Source organism: Poecilia reticulata, linkage group LG18 (genome assembly GCF_000633615.1).
Source record: "Poecilia reticulata strain Guanapo linkage group LG18, Guppy_female_1.0+MT, whole genome shotgun sequence".
NCBI lineage: Eukaryota > Metazoa > Chordata > Actinopteri > Cyprinodontiformes > Poeciliidae > Poecilia > Poecilia reticulata.
Genome location: NC_024348.1, coordinates 19,406,614 through 19,414,880, shown reverse-complemented (window position 1 = coordinate 19,414,880; position 8,267 = coordinate 19,406,614).

Genomic DNA, 8,267 nt, shown 5'->3' with positions numbered 1-8,267 from the left:
TTATGAGCACAAATGGAAAAAGCAACTGAAAAAACAGAAAGGCTTTCAGCTTTATAATTAGTTTCATATTTGTACAAAATATAACAACAATATATCAAGACAGAGGTAAACTGTTTTTCTTAAACTCTGCCTTCAAGAAATCATCAAAACATGGCTCTTTATTAGTTTTATTTTAGCTTSATTTTACTGAGAAGTCGCTCAGTAGTTCCACCAGGTGTGTGCTAATTGCTGGTGGCTAGTCTGAAGGAGCTGATTGGGGAGTCAAGGGAAGGGTTGCTCTGTGAGGCAATAGCTCGGTTTGGAAACTGCAGCTCTGGAGAGGAACTGCACCTCGAAGACAGAGCTTGGACCAACCAGGCGTTTTGTACAGCTAAATGGTTGCCAGGGAGATCAAGGGATTTCTCAAAAATCCATGAAAAAAATCAAAGTAACACTACGGGTAAGTTTTGGATGAGGGAATAACATTATTAGATAATGAAAAGCTTAAGAAAGTTTTTTTTTTCCTTTCATAAAACTACCCCTTTCATAAAGTTAATATAGTTACAGTTACTTGGATACATTTTGTTTGATTACTTGTAACAAATTATTTTGTAAAGTTATATCACCTGCTTTCTTTTTTCAGAATGATATCTTGCATCCTATTAAGATTTTCACAGCTGTTGTTGCCAATGAGAACCTTTTTGCTTTTCTTTATGACTTTAAACCAGTTTCTCAAACTTTTTCCACTTACCCCATTTATCAAACAGTGGCGGACCATATATACAACCTGAAATTAAAATATTTCTGTTAAATCATTGTTTTTGTTCCTCCTAATGTAAAGGTTGGTGTTGTTTTGTAAATGTGACTGGCCCCAATAAAGCCATGACCAAGTCGACTCAGGTTGTTTTCAGTTATTTACAGATTCTGAATGTGTGGATTTTAAGCTTCCCAATAATAGAAAATACAAGGAAATCAAAAAAAATCTTTACTACAAGTGTTGTGTGCATTTATAATAACTTAGGGGTATTAGTAATGTAGAATATGAGTTGCTTTGGTAAAAACATTTTCTTTCAGACAGTAGATGGTCCAACATAATTTTATTTTAGGTGTTAAGATGCAGTTAGTCAGCATGGGGCGCAGCGCTGSTCACCGCCTCGTCAGTCTTATCGCTTTCAGCACGACTGCAGATCTGGGTGCTTGTTGCATTCTATGGATCTTAATAATGTTCAAAAACAAAAGTTCTGCAACACACCCTGAGAAACTTTCCGCCAGTATCTTCAGGTTTTCTTTCCCAGTCTTAAGCCATTTATCTGGTTTTTATTTTTTATTTTTTAACACAATCCTTTGGTAGGCTAACCGTGGCTTTGCACTTTGAGCTCATGTCACAGCAAATAAATTGTTGTTTACATGCAGTACATCAGGAACCACTAGCAGGCGCCCAGACCACTAGAGGTCACAGTTTGAGAAAGACTGCTTTAAACTATTAGAGTGTTTTTTCAACTGCTTGTCTACCTGTAAAACCCCAAGATACTTAAATTCCTTTGTTGGAGGCAGAGACTGATTCCCATCGCACAACTGACTCTCATCCCATCCAACATTCAGCAACTTAACTGCTCCAGTGCATGCTGGATTCTGAGTCACTGAACAGTAAARCAATAAAACCCATGCTAACATTCAGGAAAAAAAGAAAAATCTGACATGTGACAGTACATGTATGATCAATTGAGGATTGATGGAATTCAACAAAAATATTTTTAAATGAATAAAGGGACTAATGCAGATAAAGCAAACAGTGAAGCAGTCATTTATAGGTGGACACAACTGAAACAATAAACAAGCTGTAGTAACGTCTGTTGTTGTAATGAGAGATTCTAAGTTTGACAGTTTCATCAAACATTTATGTAAAGTAACAATAAAATATGTTTGTTGAAGAGTTCAAAAAGCAGCACTGGTTTTACAGGATGTGAGCAATCACAATGTATCTCATGTCACAGCGGTTTTGGCCACAGACAAAATAGGTATCTCATGTTCTGACATGCAGCACAGCTCAGTTCCTGTTTCCTTAGAGGTTCAGCKTTTGTGTGGTTTTGAGTACAGATGATAAAAAACACAATAAARTGATCTTTTGCTAAGTTTGTAAAAAGTTATGTTCACACAGCATGTCTGACATGGACACATTCAGCAAAAAGACAAAGATAATTTTCTTTGTCTTTTAACGATTAACGATAATTGATATATATTTTTTATGGTTTTCTTCTTTGTACCCACTGACTTCCTGAACTGGGCAGATGCAGAATATACTTTCAGATTTAGCGGAAGAGAACATCATAACACGATGGCGTTCTCATCACTCTGCCTCATGCTCTGTAAGTAGCATCACTTTAGTATTTATTACAACGTTTAGCCTCCAGCTGTTGGCATTGCTTAACATGTGCAGCTGTTTCCTTTATAGAATAATCAGGTTTGTAACCATGTTGCTCTTAAATATACACTTAGCAATCTCAAAACCCAAATTATATCTATACCAGCCATTTCAACTATTTTGATAACTAATGATATATTATTTTACTTTTTATCAATTTTCTTTTGAGGATTTGGCATGATGTAGGAGCTATTGTTTCATGAATAAAATACATTTAATTTATACAAAATGAAAAACAAAAGTAAAATTAACAAAAAGACAATTGCACTTTTATCTGCAAAACTGTTCTATTCCCCTGAGTTGTGGGCAAGTTATTTAGTTCAGAGATGCACCACTTCATTTAGGACAAACTGTGGTTATTAACCAAAGCTGGAAACAAGGTCAACAGAACTGGCCCTCTGTTGTTCCAGAGGATCAGCTCTGTTGCAACATTTAATGCAAAATTGAATTAAAAGTGTCGTTATTTACAGACTAAAGCAACGTTGACACTTTTAATGGACTTTTAATGCATTTAATGACTGTTAATGACCAAAGTCATAAACATTCATAAAGACTCCTTCATGTTCATAACAGGCATTATGTCATATTTATGACAATGTCATGTCAGTCTTATGCACACCTCTTCAAATAAAGTGTTACCAAAATAACATTTATTGCAATTTTGGTTGTCAACGTTTGAGTTTGCAGTAATTAAAAGTAAACTCATAGTTTACTAAACTTTCCACGTGTAAAGATAGAAACAAAACAGGCAGATAATGTATTTATACAAGTTTACAAAAGTTTTCTTTTCCAGTTTTGTGTGATTATTTTTTCACTGGTCATGTTTTTGGCAGCCATTTTAGTTTTAGTCAAGACCAAAATTCTTGGTTCAGTCCAGTTTGAGTCGACAAAATTAAAAAAAAGATTACGTTGAGTTTTAGGTTTTAAAAAAAAAGTATTAGTCTTTACAAATTAATTTGATTAACAGGAAAATCAATTATTCCCCCCCGCCCCCCAAAAAAAGAAAAGAAAAGGCACTTATTTCTGGAAGCTTACTTAAGTGCTATGAACAACACATGTCCAACATATAAGTAACGAACGAGGAAGACTTATGCATAACTTTAACTGTTCAGCAAGGGTTATTAATATGCATATTATTTATAAAATCAGACACAAAAACCCCGTCTATCTTTAACTTGTGAAAACCTTCTAGACCAAAGCGACAACATACATCTTTTATCATCGTGCAGAGCAAACTGGAGGTGTTGAAACATNGATTTAGCGGAAGAGAACATCATAACACGATGGCGTTCTCATCACTCTGCCTCATGCTCTGTAAGTAGCATCACTTTAGTATTTATTACAACGTTTAGCCTCCAGCTGTTGGCATTGCTTAACATGTGCAGCTGTTTCCTTTATAGAATAATCAGGTTTGTAACCATGTTGCTCTTAAATATACACTTAGCAATCTCAAAACCCAAATTATATCTATACCAGCCATTTCAACTATTTTGATAACTAATGATATATTATTTTACTTTTTATCAATTTTCTTTTGAGGATTTGGCATGATGTAGGAGCTATTGTTTCATGAATAAAATACATTTAATTTATACAAAATGAAAAACAAAAGTAAAATTAACAAAAAGACAATTGCACTTTTATCTGCAAAACTGTTCTATTCCCCTGAGTTGTGGGCAAGTTATTTAGTTCAGAGATGCACCACTTCATTTAGGACAAACTGTGGTTATTAACCAAAGCTGGAAACAAGGTCAACAGAACTGGCCCTCTGTTGTTCCAGAGGATCAGCTCTGTTGCAACATTTAATGCAAAATTGAATTAAAAGTGTCGTTATTTACAGACTAAAGCAACGTTGACACTTTTAATGGACTTTTAATGCATTTAATGACTGTTAATGACCAAAGTCATAAACATTCATAAAGACTCCTTCATGTTCATAACAGGCATTATGTCATATTTATGACAATGTCATGTCAGTCTTATGCACACCTCTTCAAATAAAGTGTTACCAAAATAACATTTATTGCAATTTTGGTTGTCAACGTTTGAGTTTGCAGTAATTAAAAGTAAACTCATAGTTTACTAAACTTTCCACGTGTAAAGATAGAAACAAAACAGGCAGATAATGTATTTATACAAGTTTACAAAAGTTTTCTTTTCCAGTTTTGTGTGATTATTTTTTCACTGGTCATGTTTTTGGCAGCCATTTTAGTTTTAGTCAAGACCAAAATTCTTGGTTCAGTCCAGTTTGAGTCGACAAAATTAAAAAAAAGATTACGTTGAGTTTTAGGTTTTAAAAAAAAAGTATTAGTCTTTACAAATTAATTTGATTAACAGGAAAATCAATTATTCCCCCCCGCCCCCCAAAAAAAGAAAAGAAAAGGCACTTATTTCTGGAAGCTTACTTAAGTGCTATGAACAACACATGTCCAACATATAAGTAACGAACGAGGAAGACTTATGCATAACTTTAACTGTTCAGCAAGGGTTATTAATATGCATATTATTTATAAAATCAGACACAAAAACCCCGTCTATCTTTAACTTGTGAAAACCTTCTAGACCAAAGCGACAACATACATCTTTTATCATCGTGCAGAGCAAACTGGAGGTGTTGAAACATTAAATTAATAAGACACTGTCTTCATTGCAAATTAGATAAAACAGCAAAACTATTTRACAACATGTTYTGTGGGTGGGGATAACTCCTTGTACAGCCTCAACAAATACAAACATAATCTCAGTGATGTTACTATTTGTACTAGTAACAATAACAGCTTACCRACAAGGTGGACATGATAATTAGTCTAATGACCTCAGTTAAGTTTGAGGAAAGTGATTCCCTCTAAAATGACTCTTACTGTATTTCAGTGAATGAGGTAACATGAAATATACTAAAGACTCTCTCAGGATATGCCCGAGATGCTTGAATGGCCAAAAGTTATAAGGTAACAGAATTTCCCCATTCAGGCCAAAYGTCAAGGGAAATCTTGATGTTTCAAGCTGTAACAGATGCTGCTTGAATTTCTTCACTTCCTGCATGACACATAGCTTTGAGAGGCCAGACCAGGATGTGTTTGCTAGACAGGAATGTGAGTCCTGGACACTTTTTCTTTCTTGAAATTATTCTTCCTCCTGCTCTGGCTTCACATCTACCTGTACAGCTGGAGGCACCAAAGGAGCAAAGCAATCTGATCTTCGCAGAAGTGACTCGGTTTGTTCGTCACCATTTTTAAGGATTTTTTCAGGTGACACAAGCAAACAAACAGCAGCAATGGGGGGTGAAAACTTAATGAGTGTGATCAAGAAAGCAGCTGAACCACTTTCCATGTTTGCCTTCATCTCCTTTGCTGGGTCCTTGAAGTTTGACCCCTGGTTATTGGAGAACTCTGATAAGTGGCCCTGTAAAAGGGCAACACCAGTGATAAATACTGCGTGTTAGTCTGGAGCATTAGGGTATRCTCATTGAAGAAATAGATAAAGTAGATCAGTCAACTTCTTCCACTCACTAGACTTTAGACCAGGTGTGGGCAATCCTGGTCCTGGAGGCCCGGCATCCTGCAGGTTTTATTTTCTCCCTGGCTTAGCGCACCTGGATCAAATGATGGCTCATTAGAGGCCTAAGGAGAACACTGACCTGCTGAACAGGTTGTTAGGACCACCAGGGAGAGAACTAAAACATACAGGCTGCAGGCCCTCCAGGACCCACTTTGGGGACCACTGGTCTAGACAGTCCCAGCTCATCCCGTCTGGGACCTGAACTACTGGGTCTTTGATTTGGAGACTCAATGACTCCTAGTCATTGAATCTCTCAGTCGAGGTTGTTATGCCATGTTTTATCACAGTTAATGTACAGCTGCAGCACAGCTGAGTTTCCACCAATGACTTGTGGATAAACATRACAAGTAGTCAAACTTTTCCCAGCAGTGAGTCGATACTSGAATCTTTCTGGATCATATTCACCACRACTTCTAGCACATGGGATCCATCCATGGCTACGAACCCATATAGAGAGAACAAAAACATAGAAGAAGACTTTATTAATCTTACAATTGCTAAAAGTGACTATAACCTAACATAAATCAATTCTGCTCTGTCCAGCCACACTGACTGTCACTCCTGACCGATCCCAGTTCTTCCAGTACGACCGTATCACTCTTACCTGTGTGACAAACTCCAGTAACTGGAAAGTGATGAGGACGATAAAGAACAATCCTCCTCAGGAATGTCAGCATGGCTGGGCGCTCCCTGGAGATTCCTCCTGCACNGGGACTCACCCTGGACAACTTGAGGCGTAGGAGAACCCACTGGCGGAGGGTCCGTCTCCAGCTCGCACCAGCCGGCCCCTCTTGCGCAGCCGCACCCGGTACACCACATCAGAAAGTCTGTGAATCACCACAGATGGTCCAGCCCACTGACTGGTGAGCTTTGGGGACAGTCCTTTTTTCCGTTCAGGGCAAAACACCCAAACCTTGTCCCCAGGCTCGAAGTTCTTCCCCTGACAGCGCGAATCATAGGCCCGCTTCTGCTTGAGTCCGGCTGCAGTTAGGCACTCCCGAGCCAGTTCATGAGCAACCCGTAGACGCTGCCTTAAATCACAGATGTAGCTCAGCCCTGACCCAACAGGTTGCTCCGTTCCGGGGGGTGGTCCAAACACCAAGTCCACTGGGGTGCGTAGTTCATGACCAAACATCAGCAAGGCAGGGGTGCAGTGAGTGGACTCCTGGACCGCTGTCCGGTAAGCCCACAAGATGACAGGCAGGTGTAGAGCCCAGTCATGTTGCCGTTTATCCACCAGAATAGCCAGCTGGGTGGACAAGGTCCGGTTGAACCGTTCAACCTTACCTCACTGCGCGAGAGGCAACTGCGTCATGCGTCACGGGCAAAAGGTCAAAGGTAACAATAAGACTGGCTTATTATGTTGTACAAAAAAAACAAAAAACTAATAATTTTAGTACATGTTATGTGTCAGAAGAGGACTTAGAAAATAATAATACCAGAAAAAAATAAAAAATTGGCAAAAAGGGCACTTGGGGGCAAGGAGCAAAAAGGGCAGGTGCTCAAGCCCCCCAGCTTCCCCCTCTGCACGTGCCTGATTAGCACACACAGCTAATACCGGTAGCAACTTAAAAACTGAAGACTGAAAATGAGAGCTAGACCAACACAGGACTTAACAGTTCGACTGTGAAGGTAAGCAGACAAGTGATGAATGACGTACACACGACGAGGATCCGACAAGAGACAACAGGTGGGCTTAAATACACTGGGAGGGTGATCAAGGAACGAGACACAGCTGGGATCAATCAACAGGGGAAGACACAGAGACAGAGACTCACAGGACAAAAACTGAACACAGAAAATCTCAAAATAACTACACAGAGAAACACAGATCACAACATAGTCGAGACAAAATTTTTTGGGTTTAGTCATTTTTGTATAAAGTCCAGTTTGAGTCGACAAAATTCAAAAAAGGTTACGTCGACTTTTAGGTTGTTTTTTTTTAAGTATTAGTCTTTACAAATTAATTTGAATAATTGATGGTAAAGGAAAATCAATTATAAAAGAAAATAGGCATTTATTTCTGGGAGCTTACTTAAGTGCTATGAACAACACATGTCCAACATATAAGTAACGAATGACGAACACTTATGCTTAACTTTAACTGTTCAGCAAGGGTTCTTAATATGCATATTATTTCTAAAACCAGACACAAAATCCCCGTCTATCTTTAACTTGTGAAAACCTTCTAGACCAAAGCGACAACATACATCTTTTATCATCGTGCAGAGCAAACTGGAGGTGTTGAAACATTAAATTAATAAGACACTGTCTTCATTGCAAATTAGATAAAACAGCAAAACTATTT